A 21,562-nucleotide genomic window follows, 5' to 3' on the forward strand; every position below is an offset into this window, starting at 1 on the left:
CGGTAAATTTTACGTTCAGAATGGTATGTTCGGTTGCGGCACTGAAGGTCATCTCAATGTCCTGCAGCCAGAATGAAACCCCGCCTACGTAATTCCTCTAGCTACGCCAAATTAAAAAAAAGTGGTAGAGACCAAAGTTGTTGTATAGGGGGGGGGGGGAGAATTGTGACCTCGAATTTGAGCCAGTCCTACAAGGTCATTTCAAGGTCAAATTATTTTTTTTTTCAAACTTTACTTTTATTTTGTGACCGAGATGAAATCCCTTCTTAGATGTTCTCTGTCCAGCGGCCAAGACGCAAATGAGCCCTCGCTAGCGTCCAAACATAAGTCTCGCTATTCCCCGAATGATCCCTTCCGACGGTTAACTTGCGAATGACTCCTCTAGGTGGTCGCCACCTACCTACCCGAACTCCTGATGTGCGAAAAATAAAAATGGCTCCCGAAATAAGCCTTTTAAAATAAGTCCCGCGCTCAGTCTTGCCACCGCGACTCCGTCGAACCTTCCCCTACGACGCTTAACTCACGAATGATTTTCAAGCAGGCGCCCCGGCCCCGCGCCGTACCTGCCGCCCGAACTTTCGATTTGCAAAAATAAAAATAGCCTCCGAAAATTGTCGAAAGAGTCTCACACTCGGCCTTCCGCCAAAAATATTAACGAAAATTTTTATTAAAAAGCCAATCATCGATACAGAAAAAGATTAAGTAAAACATCGAAGTATTGTAGAAAAACGTCAAAGTTTGATAAAAACGTAAAAAAAATATTAAATGTTTTATTTTTAAAAAATCATAAATTGATAAACCGTAATGCCAAAATATGAATAGAATTTTACAATAAAAAGCCATCGATACAGAAAAAGAAAAAGTAAAACATCGAAGTATAAAGTAAAAAAGTTTTTATATTTATTTTACACACATTTATTATTTGAATCAGAAATAAATTGCATTATGTTTTTTTAAATAACGTTGTTGTTTTTCCATTTAATTTATTCATAAATTATTATTGTTTTAAGTATACATAGATATACATACATACGTATGTTTGTATACATATGCTATACACACATACATGTAAACACGCATGTTGAAAATACATATGTATAAGCAGAATTATAAAGTTTGTAATACATACCATGTCGTCACACAGATTATACATACAATTACTGGCAACAGTTAATATAATTATTTAGTGATAATTCCACTGTATAAATATTTTAATTCTATTAGAAATATTTTTGCAGCAGAAATTGGTAGGTACTTAAATTTTTTGCACTTTTCTATTAGATAAGTAATAATAAACAACCAACAACACTAAAAAATGTATGTTCATTATTTAAACTTGTACAATATGTAAGCTGTAAAATATTGTATTTAACACGATAATAATTAATTAATAACATACATATTAATATAAAATATTGCATCTAAAGTTATGTTAATGTAAAAAAATTTTTATCTAACGTAACAGAATATTTATTATTGTTAACAAATGAAGATTGTACTTTTTACATCATTTCTTTTAATATTAAAAATAATACGAATATACATTATCTATTAAAATTTTTGTATTAATGTCTTGTATAAAAAAAGTTCTGCAATACGTAATGAAGGTATTTCTTGAAGAATCAATTTACTTAAAATTAAAAAATGTTTGATATAATTTCAAGTCATAGCGATTATTCTAGAAAATATTGTTTAAGAGCTAAATATTCCGATTAATTACCCATATTTTAAATGTATGTATAAGTTTGATTTCACTTCATAAAATTTAATAAGTTAAAATAAATCTTTTACTAAAATACAATTTTAACTATTTTATAAGTTATCTATTAAAATTTACTTTTAACACTTTTGGAATTACAAAATATTTATTTATTATCTATTTCATAAAAGCTTCCTAATCAATAAATTATTTTATAATAAAAAATTAATAATTACTATTTGCAATTAAATAATTGTTTAAGTAGTTTTTTATTTATTATTTTTTGCAGAAAACAGTCTAAGTTCTAGTAATGCAGTAGAATTTTTTAATTTATTTAGATATTTATCGACTTCAAATACTAATTTAATAATTGAAAATATGTGATTTGAGTCATTTTTTTTATTTTTGTAATATTTATAATCTAAGTAAATATGCCGGACTATAGTCGAAGCGAAATTGTTCATATTTTATTGATTTTGGGAGAGTGTCGAAGAAATTATAATGCAGCAGCACAATTATATCGGAGGCGTTTCCCAAACAGAAATCATTATCCATCTCGAAGTACGATCCAGAGAATTGAACAGCGAGAGAGGCGAGGACCTCAAAGATCACGACAACGTCATAGAGTAATGACTATCGAGCGAAATGATCCACGAGTATTGGTGGTGCTTGCTATGATTTATTTAGATCCTCATATTTCAATTCGACAAATAGAAGTACGATCTGGCATCCCGAGAGAAACAGTGAGAAGAATAACAAGACTCCATCGTTACCATCCATATCATATTACTTTGACCCAAGAGCTAACAGAACGTGATTTTGAAAGAAGGTTACGATTTTGCCAATGGCACAGGAAAGATTGCAAAACGATCCACATTTTTTCAGGTACGTCATGTTTTCCGATGAAGCCACTTTCCATAATACAGGTCAACTAAACCGACACAATTCCCACTATTGGTCCATTGAAAATCCTCATTTGACCCGTGCAGTCGATCATCAACATCAATGGAGTCTTGTAGTATGGTGTGGTATTGTTAATGGCTATCTAATTGGGCCTTACTTTTTTGACGGTAATGTTAACAGAGATAGATACCTCCATTTTCTGACAAATGAATTACCAAATCTGTTAGAAGATGTTAATATACAAACCAGAATGCGTATGTGGCTTCAACATGATGGTGCACCTGCGCATAGAAGTTTAGATGTTCAAGATTTTTTAAATCAAACATACCGTAATAGATGGATTGGTATTGGACGTGGTGAAGATCATGTTGAGTGGCCTCCACGATCCCCAGATCTCACGAGCCCAGATTTTTATTTATGGGGCTTTTTGAAAAACAGCGTGTATGCGGACGCCCCTACTACTAGAGAAAATATGATGCAAAGAATCATTAATACTTGCAGAGGCATACCAAGGCATGTGCTTCTGTCGACTGTTGGAAGCTTTGAGCGAAGAATTCAACAATGTATTAGACATCATGGAGGGATTTTTGAACACTTAATTAGGTAAAGCTTAAACTCTATTTATAAAGTGATTTTTTCATGGTCTTGCCTTCATCTGCCGGTGTCTTCACGTCTTGCCTTCATCGGCCGGGCTATGATTCTTGCCTTAATCGGCCGGTGTCTTCACGTCTTGCCTTCATCGGCCGGATCAAAATGGGACCTGAAAATCCACCCTGCTACGTCCTCGTCGTGGGTCCTGGACATCAAGTTTTATAATGATGACAAAACGCAGGAAATGGTACGCTAAATGATTAAAATCTTTTCTTCTATTTTAAATTTACTACTTCGTTTAAAGTGCAACATTTAACACGCTTTCAGGATCCGGAGTCGAAAAAGTGGGTGCTGTTTGAAAAAAAATAATTTGACCTTGAAATGACCTTGTAGAACTGGCTCAAATTCGAGGTCACAATTCTCCCCCCCCCCCCCTATACAACAACTTTGGTCTCTACCACTTTTTTTTAATTTGGCGTTGCTAGAGGAATTACGTAGGCGGGGTTTCATTCTGACTGCAGGACATTGAGATGACCTTCAGTGCCGCAACCGAACATACCATTCTGAACGTAAAATTTACCGCTCTTTCCATTCCCGCAATAAAAGAATGGGGTTCCTATTTAAAAATCCAAAGTTGACCTTCAAATGACCTTGAAAAACGCGTTCAAGGTCAAATCCAAGGTCACCATCGGGTTGTTCCCTCGATATCCTACAACTTTAATCTCTACCAATTTTTTTTATTTGGCGTTGCTAGAGGAATTACGTAGGCGGGGTTTCATTCTGGCTGCAGGACATTGAGATGACCTTCAGTGCCGCAACCGAACATATCATTCTGAACGTAAAATTTACCGCTCTTTCCATTCCCGCAATAAAAGAATGGGGTTCCTATTTAAAAATCCAAAGTTGACCTTCAAATGACCTTGAAAAACGCGTTCAAGGTCAAATCCAAGGTCACCATCGGGTTGCCCCTTCGATATCCTACAACTTTGGTCTCTACCATTTTTTCGATTGTGGCTGTCCCTGACAAGTTATGAGCGGTGCCCGTTTAAATTGGGTCACCCTGTGTATATATATATATATATATATATATATATATATATATATATATATATATATATATATATATATATATATATATATATATATATATATATATATATATATATATATATATATATATATATATATATATATATATATATATATATATAATCCGTACTAAAGTACTTAGTCTATTAACACCTAATGAATAAAAATATAGATAATAAATAAAAGCTGCTTGATCACACATTCATATCTGTCTCTGTCACTCGTTCTTAACAGTTTAAAATGATTACATGGAAATCATGGTAAAACAACACAAATATCTAAAAACATAAATTTTATTCATTTTCTAATTCCTCTATTATGCGTTTTAACATCAAAAGTGCAACATTTAGTAGATTATAATGGATGCAATCATGTATGGTTTTAAACACAAATATATGTGGCGGTCCCCTCCTACCACCACATGCGGCCCGACGCGCCGCATAGCGGAGCACCACGACGTGGCGAGCGCGAGGGAAGCTTAGAAGCTTAGCCGCTTTCGTGAATCAGTTACGGCCTGGCCTCCGGGTCGAACAGACTTAGACATCTTGTACATAAATAATTACAATCTAGTCACAATCAGTTCTCAGCATTGTCTTTATTCGTTGTACCTGGTTCGTTCGCCTTTCCCTACCTTATCTCCTATTAGGGAGCGTAGAAGATAGAGATCAAACCAACTCAACTCTCTAAAGTGGTGACCCCGACTTCGAATATCTGAATATCTCGCTCTCTTCAGAGCTCGCCTCGGCTTTCGCTCCCGGCGGCCAGCAGCCTTCGCTCAGTTCGAGCTTTTAGCTCGCATCTCGGTCTTTACACCGAAAAACACACGTCTTTTCGCGCGGCCCATTTCAGCCGCGCGATGACACATTTTACTCATTAAGACATCACGTCTCGCGCCGGCTCCTTTACAGCCGCGCGACGACGCTTTTAATTTCTCTGCGGCCCACGCACAGCCGCTGAGGATGATTCTCACCGGCTCATCTACAGCCGGTGAGACCCACAAGACACCGTAACATCGGTCGCCAGACCAGCGAGCAGCGGAGCCAACAATAGCAGCAACTCCTACAACAGGGAGCATCGACGCATGGACGCCGCGCAAGCCAGCATCATCGCGCGGACGCCGCGCCAGCCAAGATTAGCGCGCGGACGCCAGACACCGCGTTAGCCATCAGCAACGCACGGATGCCGGACGCCGCGTCAGCCAGCAACAACACCAGTGGCGCAGCTAGCATCGCACGCTACGGCCATCTTCACCGTCTCCGGCGCCTCGCAGCTTCATTACTCTCGCAAGGGCCGAGTCGCTTTTTCCACCGTGCCCTTGCGAAACATGTCACTCGGCGCCGGGAACGCCGTCGCGTCGCTCAAAGCCGCCATTTTGCGTCGCTCGCGCGCATACGGCCATCTTCTGGTCGCGCATCACATCGCGCGCCGCGCTACGTAGCAACATCATTGGCAACAACAACGCCAGCGCGCCGATGCCGCGTCCACCGTCAGCACGGAGTAGCTGCTTGAGGCTCAACAACGCCCAACGCAGCATCATCAGCAGCCTCGCAGCTACGGACGCCAGCATCGCCGACATACACCGTTGCGTCCTACTGACACCGGCCATTTTCAGCCGCCTCAGCAACGCGCCAGCTCGCGCCGAAGCTACGGTATGTCGCGCGCGCCCCACTCCCACGCTTCATCGCGCCGAGCTGCGTCATGTGGCGCGCGCGCCCCACTTTTGCGCCTTATCATCGCGTCTCGCACGGCACAGCGAGCAGCCGCACGCCTCGCTCGCAGCAACAGACGCCACGCAAGACCAGCACGCTCATCACCGACTGGCTTCGCTGAATCCAGCAAGCCGTCCCTGCCAGCAGCGGAGCTTTCTTCCGACGACGACGCAGCATAGCTGGTCGTCGACCTGGCAGCAGCAGTCCACCACGCAGCGTCACTTTCAACCGCATCCTCGGCACCGACGTCCTGGCACATCCGGTACCCGAGGATGTTCAGCGAAGGACGCCTTTCAAGGCCATCCCTGAGGGTGACCTTCTCACTCCTCAGGCCTTACGCCAACGACACCTGGACGCTGCGCATCAACCTCCGGACGAGGACACTGCAGCCCAGGCGGGCATCTTTTTTTTTTACAACTTGGCATCACTGGCCATAGGCTTCTGCGGACATACTTCTGGGCTTAAGTCCATCCAGCCAATAAGGACCTGGCAACTATGGCCCACCACCATCACCATCGTCCGCACCCTCGCTTCATCCGGGCTCAGCAGCCCTCATCAGCACAGGCGCCATGTCACGCATCCGCAGCCTCCCTTCCAGGCAGGGCCTCCTCTACAGGAATCTCATCATCGTTCCTCGGGAAGTCCGCACTTGTCACTGGTGGGGGAGTAGCTGTTGCGGTCCCCTCCTACCACCACATGCGGCCCGACGCGCTGCCTAACGGAGCATCACGACGTGGCGAGCGCGAGGGGAGCTTAGAAGCTCAATATTTTAGTTATTTAATTTGGGTACATCGTAGACAGAGCAGAATAGTAGGATAACGTAAATTCAATAAACACTATTCCTTTTATGTTTAATAATATATAAGGGGCACGAAGCCTTTAGTCACTTTATTTATCAGAATTATGCCGTATGCTTGATGCAGATCAATACAGGTGATTACCAACTCGTAGAAAGAACAATGTTACACGCACCCTTGTGGCAAGAAAATAATAATTGACTGAAATATTTACGCAGAGCGAGAAAATAATGCGAGCAAGAGAAACAATGCCAAAGACGTTGAGATGTGCACTACGCGCGCCGTGGCTCCTAAAGGTTTTTCGACATTCCTAGCTGCTGATGTAGAAAAAATATTATTATGTTTTTACACTTAGGTGATATTTTGGTTATGTTATGATAGAATAGGTTACGTTACAAATGACTTTTATATAAGCAGTTTGTTGAGCCTTGCCCGCAATACAAGCGTGTGCCTGATTTTCAACAGGTCTTACAGATTGAACAAACTGTTAGCATTAATTGAAGAAAAACGCGAATGTTGTGAAAAAATATTGAACAAAGATTTTAGAATGACTTGGAAAAATACACGTAACACACATGCGCTGATGGTAATGAATGCAATAATCTTGTGCGTAGAGTATTAGAGCGAGGTGATTGGTAATTTTAAACTGTGGTGCATCCTAGGACAACCGACTGGGGTCAGACGTAGCCAGCCCAGCTGGACGGCATATAGTGGTATTTTTAGGTCCCGTCGAAGGCGAGTTAGGTGTTAATATTTCCGTGCTGAGTTATTCCGAGATTGGAAAGACTCCCTGGATCAGTCCTCAAGGAAAATCCCTGGATGCATTGAGTTAGTATTAATTAAAATGATAGATTAAAATATACACTATTCCTGTGTTGCGTTTCACTGGATTTGCCGCACTAACATGAATACTGGCCTCCTTCTGGACAGCGTGGAGTACGTAGTGGCATCTACTGACATCTTATTCGTTAGGTGTGTAGAGTTTAAAAATTTTTGGCTCAAAATGATTTTTGGGTACAGCTCTATCTCAGTTGACGCGGAATGCGCCTTATATATATATATATATATATATATATATATATATATATATATAATTAACAAGGATGATTTATCTTTAATAAATCTATATCTTATCTTTAATTTAATACTAATTACATACATTAAAAGAATAATTTTAAAAAGTACAACCATATTATTTTTAATATTAAATGAAAATCCGCTTTGTGTTTAAATGATTCTTCTATATACTTAGGAGGAATTTACTTGATTTTTTTATATTTATGGTTTTGCTCATTTTTGCACAAGATAATTTGGATTAGTTTTAGAACATTCAGATTAGATGTGAGAGAATCATGAAACACAAAGCAGATTTTCACCTTAAAGTTATAGTGAGATTGATTCTTCTTAGAGTAAGCAATGATTCGTGTCAGTTTGCTGATTTTTAACACTTGACATTTTTTAAACTGATTTCACTACATTCATTAGCGTATATTGATAAAAATACAGAAAAACTTTTGTAAGCTATAAACATTAGACAATTTCTTCAATGATTGGATAATTTTTTAGAGGAGAAATCATAATTATAATACTAAGATACAGAATGGTGAGGGTGGGTACAAAACTTATAGTTGCCAACATTTTACCTTGTAAAAGGTCTTTTTTGAACTGATTTCATAACCTTTTAATGAGTTTTAAATTAACTTATCAAGAAATTTTTAAAGAGAAATTTAATTTTAATTTCATCATAGCATAGTTTAAAGTTTAGGTTTGATTTTTGCAAAATTTACTACACCTGCACTAAAATGCTTTAGATAACACTTTATGCACTTTGTCTTCAACAAGTTTTAATAACTTTATTCATAATAAGAGCAGTCGTTTTTGAGTTATTGTTGAAAAACCACATTTTTATCATGATTATTTTTAATAATGAATAAAAAAAGTATTTGACAGCTGAAAAACCAAATTATTTGTAATAAAGCTGCTCGATTACAACAATATCTAGTTGAAAAATTTTAGGGACATGATGCTAGGAGTTACATTTTTGCAAAAACTGCTTCTACGCAAAAATACGTCAGATGATAATTTATGCATTTCAATATTTTAAGCAACGTTCAATCACCATGATTTTTTTGTAGGTGCAGTAGTTTTTGAGATATTTTTAAAAAACCATGAATTTGCCGTTATTATTGTTGATAACAAACAGAGAAAGTATTTGCTAGGAGGAAAACCACGTTATTTTAAGTAAGCGCTATAAATATAACCATATCTAGTTGAAAAATTCAGGGGACAATTAAAAAAACACAGAAAGGAAGCTGGCGTCTAAATGAGTGTATAAGTAAGATTTCTGTATCTATATCTGCTAAATTCTGATTGGAATATTGACTATTCTGCTGCTCGATCAGCTCAGCTGGGCTTGCACTGAATGATTATCTTCCTGGAATAAGAATATTTTAGAACTACAGGCGGTTTTCTGCCTGTGTCGGCTACTAAGCATGGGCTTCAAAAATTGCATGTAACTGTATAGCATATTCATATTCGACACTTGCAGCGATAAAGAAACGGCTGCAAGCTGTGAGATGACAAAAAACTCGAGCACTCGCGCTCCGTGCAGAGTGTTTACTTGCATTAGCTGATCAATTTACCTAACCTGATAAGACATGGTGCGACCGTTTTTGCATTCAAAATTATTACCGTTGGGTGTACAGCAATCAAGCTTTTTTACATCTATAATACAACAGATGAGTAAACAGGACATATGATTTAAATTCTTTTATATTTGTAATATCGATCAAGTAGCCTTTGTAATAATTAAAGAATCATATGTATATCCCTAGCTGTGACTGACTTAAAGAGAAACAAAAGAGAATCGGAGAGGTAAAAATTAAGTTTTTCGGAAAATTAATTTTCAAACTTAATTATTTTACAAACGAGCAATTTTCTCAACAAAATAATATGGTAATTAAATAGATCTTATGAAAATCTTCGAAATTGTATACTCATACATAAACATCAACAGGAGATCGAATAAAATATATACAGAATTCGTAAAACGTTAATTTAGCAAATTGAAAGTATAATAGGTCGCTGCGCGCTCCAGACGGCACAGTGCATAAAACGTATACTTGCCATCGGGGCGCTATCGCGTCCCTTGATTTCCGACTCTAACTTAGTTTCTGTCTTACTGGTTTTATGTTATACTATAGGGATATATTCCTATTGTTTATCTTTATCTCAATCAATATCTCTGCCATTATATCGACCTTGTATCTCTACGTTTATCCCCGACCATGCGTTCTGGTTGGATGCTTGTTGGCTCGTCTGCCGCTGGGTGTCGGTGTCTTCTCGGTGGGCATGTTCGATGGAAGTGGCGGTGTCATTGAAAGCGGTTGGTGACTTACGTTTCCTTCATCCAAGGTATAGGCAGGTTTTAGCCTATCGATGAAAACCGTCGATGGAACCGTGCCGTGTCTTTGCTGTGCACGTTGACAATAAATATTTTGTCGCTGCGGCTAACGACTTGAAACGGTCTGTCGTATGGCATCTGGAGCGAGTTTTTTACAGCGTTGTGACGTACGAAGCATGCTCCGATGTTTCCAGGTCCTTGAAAACGAAAGTTTTCGCTGTGCCATGGACGGTGGAGGACGGTGGGCAGAACCTGCGTCCACGTCTTGCTGGCATCGGATGGCGGTGAAGTCGTTCACCGTGCAGTTTGCTTGCGGATGATAAGCGATCATTCGCAAGTGAGTCGTACCGGCTAATCTGCTAAGCAATTAAAAAAGGTATGACTCAAATTGCCGACCTTGATCGGCGGTGAGACGCCGCGACATGCTAAAGTGGCAGATCTAGCCCGCGTATAAAGCACGAGCGACTGTCTTCGTTTCCTGGTCCAGTGTCGGTAAAGTTTCTGGCCAGCGCATGTAACGATACACGCACGTGAGACAGTATTTCTGACCTTAAGGTGGTGGCAGAATGATGATGTCGATGTGCACGTGCAGGAATCTCGCAGATGGTGGCGTGAAATCTCTGATTGGTGACGTAACGTATCGGGAGGTCTTTGACTGTTGGCACTGGATGGAGGCATGCGCCCATGTCCAACAGTCTGCCTTGATGGACGGCCACAAGTGACGTTGTGTCATGAGCTTGACGGTGGTTTTAACACCTGGATGAGCGAGATTGTGCACTGCATCGAATGCTGCTCTACGGAAAGTCTCCGTGATGAAGAATCGCGCAGTGTTCGTCGAGACATCGCACAGTATTTTCGCGTCGGTCCCTGGAATCTGCACCAGCTTAATTTGGAGGCCGTGCTCTGTCGACTTGATGTTTTGGATTTCGGTGTCGCCTTGTTGTGCGTCTGCCAGCTCACTGAAGTCGATCGGTGTGGTCACTGCTTTGATGCGTGATAAGGCATCTGCGACGACATTGCCTTTGCCGGAGATATGTCGTATGCCTCGGTGATGTTTGGTTTTTGCTTAATAGCAAAAATCAGTGTCTTATGGTCCGTGTAGACGACAAACGCGCGAGCTTCTACCATGTAGCAGAAATGTATAATCGCCAGGTAGATAGCAAGTAGTACGCGGTCAAAGGCGCTGTAACGGGCTTGCGTCAGGCTCAATTTCTTTGATAAGAATCCTATCCGCTCCCACTGATCGTCTACTTGCTGCTGCAGGACTGAGTCAGAGGCGTTGCAAACCAATGCGATGGCGGTCTTAGCGATGTCTTCCTCGGTGACCAGGATCTGGTTGTACGCTCAAACGAAGTTGATCTTGGAGAAGATCTGCTTACCTCGAAGCGCTTGGGCGAAATCGCGAATGTTTAGCAGGGGGTAACGGTCCGATATAGTGAGGGCCTTAAGTCCCTGTAATCGATGCCATGTGCAGAGGCGCCGCCCATTTGCCTTTGCCTCGTCTCGCCGTGCTTAGCTGCACCATAAATATGAACTTTTGATGTGGTAGGCGCAGGTGATTTGGTGCGAGTTGGCGAGGCTTGCACGCCACTGGAGGTCCTGGTTTGTCTTGATGTGCTGGCGCGTCGTATGTCTCGTTACGAGTACCCATCTGTCAAATCACCCGGGTACTTGGCTAACAGCTGGTAGTAGCTTGAACTTCTGGTGATCACTTTGATGCTGAAGCCTTTATCGGTCCGAAGTGGTCCGCGCGAGGTACGCTGAGACGCGCGGATACAATAAAAAAAAAACAAAAAAAATCTACGCGCTTGAAATATATTGTAATATGACTCTAATATAATGTGCTTTTGTCAGTACCTTTTGGGTGGTGTGGAAAACTGCCATCTTAAATTTTAAACTTTAAACCGATGCATTGATTACAAATTTAGTGAGGTTTGATCTTTATACTTTTGATGTTAATAACCATTAGACGCTTTAACATAAGTTTAATCATAACGTTACACTTTGTTTTATTTAATATCTTCTAATTTAATTCCATCTAATTATAGAATGTTATAAATTTGTATCTAATTGTTCTATCTTACAAAAAATCCTTAAAATGTTTCCTTTTGAGCTTTGGTTTTTTCCCGTGGGCGTAAAGGTAAATACCGGAGCAGGGACTTGAGGTGAGGTTCCACGGCATGTCAACTTCCCCCCTCTTGTCTGAAGACCGATTTCGACCGACCCTATGATGAGAAAATAAGAAGGATGATTGAAGTAGATTGTTCAAGAGACGGGTCCGTTTTAGTCCTGTTAAGTGATGATTGGAATGACGTCTGTAAGCACCGCTCGCTAACTTGATGCCTAGGACGGGTCAAGGTAGAGGATGTTGATGTTCCTGTAAGTCATCATTGGATTGTAAGAGGATCAACCCGCTTGAAGGATGGATGGTTATGATTGTCGGAACGACAATCTGAAAAGAAGAGGGCAATGTTGTGACCGAGCCTGAACGTTGCGCGATTCGAACACCAATAATCGCGCATAGCGACCTTAGCAACGAGATCAACGACGTCGCGGATGTTATTGTTTATGTTTAGTCTGGTTCTGTCAGCTGTTGAGAACAGTTGTGTTTACGTTTGAATAAAGAGTCCGAGTTCAAGAGTGATTTTCTATAAATAACGTGTTTTTATTTTTATTATCCGAACCCGGTCAAAACAATATGATGAAATGAGTGGAGGGGGTGGAGGGCATGGAGGGGATTTTGAGTCTTAAAATAACGTAAATTTTGAAACAATTTTGTGTTATTTAGTGGAGGGAGGTGGAGGGAAGGTGGAGGGGTTGGCGGGAGTGGAGGGGATTTCAAATTAAATCACGCTTACAACTATATAATAAGAAATATATATATTTTTTTTTTCATTGATTTATCTATTTATTTATTTATTAGGTTTGGGAAAAAATAATTTCAGTTTTTCCTAATAGATGGCGTTAAAATTGTATATCTATAGTAATGCTTATTCAATAAAGGCACACTATAGCATGTTTAGAAGTTTGAAGTCTATAAAATATTCCAGAGTACAAAGTAGCATCATTCCTTTACTGATTCAAAAATTATTGCGCTTTGACAATGGAGATTCCAGAAGGCCATTTTCTTCACATTTTGCTTCTCTACTTCTGAAAAGGAAAAACTGCAGCGCAGGCTCATCCATAATTGTGCAGTGTTTATGGCGATAAGTGCTTGAGTAAACGCCAGTGCACTGAAAAAAGTCCCGGGTATCCGCACTACGATTCACCAGCAACTATGGCCCCCCCGATTTACATACAGCAGAGCCACGAATTTCGGACTCCGGCGGCCCGAAATCGGTGAGCTGCTGTTCACTAAGTAACGGTAGGGGAGAAGAACTCTTCGAAGAGCAAAACGCATCTGCTTTGTTGTGGTACGTTTTTCGGGCCGCTGGAGTCCGAAAATCATTGGCACGGAACTACACGTCGTTTCGTGGAGTGGGAGCACGGGCTCGTGCCGCGGGTGCCCGAGACTATTTTCAGTGTGTCAGAATTAGTTTGCTCGATTTCTTTTCGGAAACTTCGATATTAAAGATGAACCTTGTCCTGGTCGGCCAACCATTAAAAAAGTCGATGAAATTCTTGAAAAAATTGATTGCTGTGAGACGCTCCTGTGCCAAACCGGTGCCGCCATTTCCCTCTCCTGTCCGCTGCTGCTCGCTGCTGCTTCCCCCTACAGTCCGCTGCTTCTGCTGCTCGCTAATTGGTTCAGTGCTAAACCTCTTTTTGATATACTTCTTTGAGAAACATTTCTTTTATGTGCGCGTCTCTCTCGCGTGGAAATAAGTCGAGACCGTTACAATGTAACCTTGAAACTGATTGAAATAGATTTGCGCGCAAAGTTTGAACCAGTTCTTGCGCGATTTGAGCAAAGCTGTGTTTTCTTTGCTACAACGCATGCATTTTTCTTAAATTAGCCTCATTTTCATGAAAAGGCATGTTCAAAATGAAAGAGAAAAAATGGTTAAATTATAACCTTGTATTTCATTTTAACTATCACACATGCAGGATGGCGAGGAAAAACTATGTGAGACGACATTTTGAAAAACAATTAAAAGTTCAAACCTACGAATACAACGCCATACATTATTCGAATTGTAAATAGTATTTTTAGTTTAAAATTATTCAACAATATAACAAAAAGGTATTTTAATGATGCTCGTAAATTTTTAATGCAGATGTAGGGAATTATTAATAATAATACAATTAATGAATTATTATCGTACAATATTTTATTCATGGATTTCTGATTTATTACATTTGCTAGTGCATTGTAAATTATAATAGCATTATTATAACTGTTTTTATCACTGACTCGTTTTTTGCTCTTAGGTATAATTAAACTTTTCTTTCGAGTAATACTTGTAGACATTTGGAATTGAGTTTTGAGATCTTGATAATGGATTTTAAGGGATTCGAAATTAAATACTTGCTCTAGGTTTAATGGACTATCTTGTATACTAAAAGTATTTTTGTTGATAATCTTGAGAATTTTTCTCTGTAAACTTTGCAATAAATCACGGTTATTTATATATGCATCACCCCAGGCTACTATTCCATAGCTAATTATGCTGCGGAAGAAAGCATATCATTCTTAAAGTTTCTGTTGACATAGTGTGTGATAGTTTGTGAAAAATATAGACTAGATACTTTGTCTTTTTTAATATATATTGGATGTGTTTATCCCATTTCAGATTGTAGTCAATGACAATTCCCAAGTATTTGTAATACTCAACTCTAGCTATCTTTCTATTTTGAATTCTTACATCAATAAGTTTCGGTACACTATCGCAATAGCTTCCAAATGCCATACAAACTGTTTTATCCACATTCAAACTTATTTACCGCTAACCATTTGTATATCACAGTAAGAAACTCATTCATACTTTTTTGCGCCTCTATCCATGTATTGCCTGTTGCTATAATTGCAGTATCATCTGCGTACGATAGAATTGATTCTAGTGGAATCTCCTTTAGCATATCATTTATATATATATATATAATAAATAGAAGTGGACCCAGCATCGTACCCTGTGGAACACCCATACTTATTAGTAAACTATCACTTTCTACACCGTCAATTTTAACAGTTTGATATCTGTTATTCAAATAGCTTTTAAGGAGATCCAATGCCTGACCTCTAATACCAATAAAATACAGTTTATTTAATAACAACTTGTGGTCAACTGTATCAAAAGCTTTAGCCAAGTCGAGAAAAGTGACTATTGTTGGTATCGTTTTATCTACATTATTGTACAAAATTTGTGTGATATAGTTTAAAGCATTTTTTGAGCCAATATTTTTCATAAAACCAAAATGGTGTTTTGATATTATGTTATTTTTTTGGATAAAATCATATAGCCTGTTAAAGATTATTCTTTCAAAAATTTTAGCAACATTGGATATTAGTGAGATGGGCCTATAATTGGTAATGTTATGTTTTTCCCCTGATTTATATATCGGAATGATTTCGGCTTTTTTTAGTGCATCGGGCCATATAGCTTTTTCAATGCACAAATTAAAAATATGCGTTAATGGTACCGCAATATAATTACTAATCACTTTCAAGGACTTAGCTTTTATTTTGTCCACACCACCATTTTTATTTGCAGTGTATTGATTATGTTTTATACTTCATTTATATTTGTGGGTTTTAGAAAGATTGAGTTAGCATTATTATCCAGTAGTCTGTTTTCAGTATTATTGGGTTGCACGATACCATTACTCAATTTTTGGCCGATCTCACAAAAAAACTTATTCATGTTACTCGCTATCTCAACTTTCTCTGTAACTTTAATATCGTTTATCTTTATACAACTTATGGTTTCATTAGACTTTTTTTTGCCCAGTTTATTGTTTATAATTTCCCATAGTTTTTTGGGGTTATTTGCATTTTTTTCGACTATTGTTTTATCATATCTAATTTTGGCGTCTTTAATAACTTTCTCTAAAATTTTGCAATAGGTCTTGTATTCAGTTTTAAGTTGCTCATGATTTATATCCAACTTCCATAAGTTATACAAAAATTCTTTGGTTTCGCACGATTTAATTATCGCATTAGTGATCCAATTTTTCCTTCCCACCTGTCTAATCCTTTTTTGATTCATTTTGGATAACTCGATACATTGTTTAATCTCAGACAACAACTTATCTGTTGCTAAATTAGGATCCTGCATTGTGATAATTTCATTCCAGTTTCTTGTTTCAGCACTATTTTTTAATTTTTTATAATTTAAAACTATTGTTGGTTTGTTATGTACTATTTTCATTTTATTGAGAGCTATAAATATAGGATAATGGTCTGTTATTGATAGTTTGAGTTTATAAGTAATTGTATGTATGTTATCAGTTTTTATGAAAATATTATCAATGCAGGATCCCTTAGCAATGCCCACAGGTGGCCTTGTAATTCCAACAAATCCAGGAATATATCCTTTATCGAAAAAATTACACAGGAATTCTTGGCCCAAATGATCGCAATACAATAAATCAATATTGAAATCTCCTATTACTAAATGATTTTTAATGTTCCTATTTTTTATCAAATATTTATTTAAATCTAAAATAAACTCAGTCTTAGGTATGCCATGAGATCTGTACATGGATGAGATTTCAATATTGCTATTATTACTTAAGTTAATTATCGTATTTACAATTCTAATCCTACCCTGTTGAACAATTTCTGTGCTCTGAACCAAGTTTCTATTTACGAATACTATAACTCCGTCATTCCTATTTATCCTACTATCATTATAGTAAGACACGTACTCATAGTTACTCCCGATCAGTTCAAAAAAATTATGATTAACCTGCTCAAAAGTTTCAGAAAGAACAACAGCAGATGGTTTGACGATCAGACTTTCAAAAAATATTTTTACCTTACCAAAATTTGCATTCATGCTTCTTACATTTAAGTGCATAATTATATCATTTTTGTTGGTAATTGCCTTGTTTAGATCGCCAATACCACTGTATGTTTTTCCTTTCTGCATTGAATCCTTTTGTATTATATCTAGATAATCAAAAGTATCCATTTTATTAATTTAAGTTTTACTGCTTCTTAACCTTGTATTTTTTGCTGGAGCAGCAGGTTGAATTGGTGTTCTAGCAATCTTCGATTGTTGATGTTGCTGCTGCTTGGCTGCTTCACTCCTTTCATGTCTTTATTTTGTAGATTTAGGTAGTTCTTGTGAAGGCTGTTTCATTGTGTTGTCTGTGGTTGTGTTGTGTGTATTAGTAGTATTGTAACGTTCTCGATAGACTTGATGTACTGCCGGTAAGGTAGGCCTAATAGGATAGTCAGTGGAGTCTATATATAGGCTGATTTTTTTCTTCAGGGTGTTACACTGGTTTGTATCGTTAGCAGCGTGGTTGACGTCAAGCTTTGTATTATATTTGCTGTTTGAAAAAACACAATTCAGACACTTAAAGGCGCTGTTTGTGCAGGTACTAGTCCTGTATTTTTCTGCGCACTTGAGGCATACAGAACTGTTGTTGCATTTATTACCGTTGTGCCCGAATCTTCCACAATTGTAACATGGATTTATATTTATAGAGTCATGTACTTTGCAATTTTGGTAGCCAACAAAAATCCTGCTTTTATTCTCCTTGATGAATTTGTATATATCCGCAGGAACCTCCATCAGTACTGTAGTTAAGCCACTGTAATTACTTTTGTACATATGTAGTACTTGTCCCTTGTTAGTAAAACTCCCAAAATTTCTCATGTTTATGTCATCCTCTATGTCCTCCATTTCCATGTTACTGTAGTTGTAGATTTCGACAATTTTGATTTTAGGATTCTTCAACGTATCTTTCCTAACCTCACATATGTCTTCAAAGTTATGTTTCAAAACCGATTCAGTCAACACTGCACTTTCACAATTCAAGCAATTGATAACAAGTTCTTCTTTTCTGTTTACGTACAAGTTTTTTGTTTGTATCTTCTTTTCAGTAACTAAGCACTCTATAACTTTCTTTTTGACATCCACTGCTTTATTACTCACATATTTTACAGTTATCTTAGGCACTTTCTTTGGTAACAGTTTAGGAAACCTTGTAACTTCTACATACGAAAAACTAGCCGCAGGGCTTTCATTTTGTTTATTTAGCAATTTTTCTCTAAGTAGTATGTTTTTTTCCGTCAATTCGCTGACTAGCTGTTTCAGAAGAAGGTTTTCATTTTTTATTAGATTGTACTTTCCTTCAATATTGATGTCAAGTTCATCCTGTTCTGCTGTTGAAACTTCAAGTAGTAGATCTCTCCTTACTTCTTCCGTTTTATTCAGTTTTATTTGTGCAATCAGTAATCTTGTTGCATCGTCTAAACCTTCCTCTTCTATTTTTGAGGTTAGGTTTGTGTCACTATGTTCTGGGCACACTATTAAGTTACCACTTATGAATTTGATGTCGGTTGTTTTTTGTGCTAAACAACTAAAATGATATACTGCATCACATATGATGCAAAATAATGTTGTTGAAGTTTTATTGCTATGATACTCAAAATTTGAGACACACTTATCGGGAGGCATCCGCACTCCCGCCATGTTGCTGGCTCATATGACTTATTAATAGTTATTTTCTGTTGTATCCAATTTTTATTTATTTACAAAATCGTAAAATTGTATACCTGAAAAAAACTAAAGTCATCTAAAGAAAACTCTAGCAAACTTAATAAAACTGAAGGCAACAGAAAATTATTGTTGTCTGCATCTTAATTCCGACATTTTTTTGCTGTCATCTGCAGTTCATAACTGTTTTCTTCAGTTGTTTTCATTTTTCTTTTTCGCTAGGGATTTAACATATCGTTATCATTTAAAGGGACACAACACTTTTAAATCCTGAAAAAAAGAATTATGAGTAAAAATAACTAAATTAAAGTAAATCATTTGAAATTTTGTTTAGTGTATTTAGTATAAATACCTTCAACTTTACTGTGCTAAAACGTTAATTATCCCTGTTGGCCTACTGTGGCACGCAGTGCAATGTAACAAGCACGCATTCACGCGCTGCTTCTATACGTCGTATACGCGACTCACACGAGTGGAGTGTTGTGTTGTTGTCAAATACGCGGCGCACCTCGCGCGAATGCAATAACCTGACCATAGTTATTTCCTGAATATGCACAGTGCTTATGATGCTATACACTGTTTTATTAAATACATATGCGTAGAGAGCAGTGAATGCATCATTTTTTAATACATTACACTTTTTTAAAAACACACAGGACTATAACCATAATAAAATTGCAGAAAATCAATCACATCCGGGCTATAAATAACGTCGCTTTTTTTAAGCCGCGGCCGAGATACAGTCTTCTCAAAGTCAACGACCAGATACGGCCTTCTTGCACAAAGATCGCGATACGGCGCAGTTGTTACACAGTGTCGGAGTTCTGGATAAGCTGAAGGTTTTGGAGTTGTCTGCCGGTGATGTTGTGTTTGTTGATTGTACGGGCCTGCTGCCGTTATTATTGGACATCCTTAATCGACTGGGCTTCCGGTATTGCCGATCTCCTGGGCTCCTCGTTGACGTCTACCTCCTCTTTCTCGTCCTCAAACTTGATGAGATCGTTGCCGTACGCACCGCCTGAAAGCTGCTACAGCTGTTGCTCCTTGCTCGAGTGCAGGCTTTTGGTCGCAGGATGTTGAGCGCGAAAGACATGTGTGGCATGATCGAAGTCGCACCCTTTAGGTCGAGCTGTAAGTTGCTATAACGGAAGATGAAGGAGTCACACCTAGTAGTCTTTGATTTTTTTTGGAGGAATGCTTGAATGAGGTTATGAAAGAGGAGAATAAAGTAGAGTTGCTGTAAAGGAGGCTCTGGTGTAATTAGCCAATGTAGTCGTGATTTAATAGGTGACAGGGTCGTCGTCGAACTCGAGTGGCGAGAGCTTGATGAAGTTGAAACCGATCCTGGAGTTGCCGCGAATCACGCTATCGGTATCGTTCATGATGTCGCAGACCAGCATGTTCTAAAGCGATTGGTCAATCCTAGTGCCCAGTCCAAGTACGGTCCCTGGTCTAAAATGCTGCAGTGTCTTACTTTCCGTATCCAACATTTACGCATTGGGCCTGTCACTGACGATCCACGCTAGTGCTTGAATCGTTCTGATGGCCGCCCAGCTCTTATATAGATACACGAATATTGACGGACGATGCATTAGCGGTTGCACGAGTATCTTTGTTCTATATTGGGTACTATTTAGACGGTTCCTGCCAGTAGAGAAAGCACAAACTTGTCCAACGGAAGGACCAAATTTCTTGGTTACCTTTTCCAATAATCCGTCAGAGTTTATCACCATGCAGCACCTGTAGAAGCACTTCCACAGTTCCGACACTTAAAACGCGACACTATTAATGCATCACAACTTGAATACTGGCAAGAGAATTTCATATATTTGCGTAATATTTAACTTTATTGAAAACCATAACAATTTCTAAATTCCAATCAGCACAGCAGAAAAAAGCAAAATACTTAACTCAAGCATGAACGAGTGCAGCATATTTATTCCGAATTTCTAACTTATGAGAATAAAGGCATACTCCGAAACGATGATCTGGAGATTCTATTTGCGGCATGAACAAACACCTTAAATTTTATTCAAAAACTGCTTAACCTCTTAATCTATAGCCGATATTTTGGAGTGGCTAACTTCAAAAAGAATTGACAAGAGTGAGTAAAAATAGCAAAATTTAAGTAAATTATTTGAATTTTTGTAGTGATATTTAGTATAAATACCTATAACTTTGCCGTGCTAAAACCTTAATTATCCCTGCTGGCCCATTGTGACACTCGGTGCAATATTTTGTGAATTTTTCTTTGAATATGAGCCCAAAAGAACCATTTGTACACTTGGAATCCTACGGACAGTGAAAAAATTCACAAAATATTGCACCGAGTGTCACAATGGGCCAGCAGAGATAATTAAGGTTTTAGCACGGCAAAGTTAAAGGTATTTATACTAAATATCACTAAAAAAAATTTCAAATGATTAACTTTAATTTTGTCATTTTTACTCATAATTCTTTTTTTCAGGATTTGTAAGTGTTGTGTCCCCTTAAAATCAGTTGCTCATACATACGCGTCAACAGATTGAAATATAGGTCAAATAAGTGAGATGCAAAGAGGTTAAAAGGCAATTTTAAAGTATATTACACAGTGTATAAAACTTATACTTGCCATCGGAGCGCTACCGCGCCCCTTGATAAACTGTACAAAAGGTTCAAATAAGATTAAAATAACCGTAGACAATTAGTTGTTCAACTCTTATTTAATAAAAGATTTGTTTACTCTTATTTTATTATTTTTTATATTACCCTTAACACAAAAC

General features: G+C 38.2%; 1 protein-coding gene and 1 long non-coding RNA gene across 2 annotated transcripts in view; both read left to right on the forward strand.

Annotated features, from left to right (window-relative positions):
• Positions 1–21,562, forward strand: part of LOC100115934 (target of rapamycin complex subunit lst8) — a 281,302-nt gene that overhangs the window by 71,075 nt on the left and 188,665 nt on the right. The gene's annotated exons all lie outside the window — the stretch shown is intronic.
• Positions 16,806–21,527, forward strand: LOC116416279. Its single transcript, XR_004226755.2, has 2 exons — positions 16,806–20,904; positions 21,268–21,527. It is a non-coding gene; the product is annotated as an uncharacterized LOC116416279 (long non-coding RNA).

Source organism: Nasonia vitripennis (genome assembly GCF_009193385.2).
Source record: "Nasonia vitripennis strain AsymCx chromosome 2 unlocalized genomic scaffold, Nvit_psr_1.1 chr2_random0004, whole genome shotgun sequence".
NCBI lineage: Eukaryota > Metazoa > Arthropoda > Insecta > Hymenoptera > Pteromalidae > Nasonia > Nasonia vitripennis.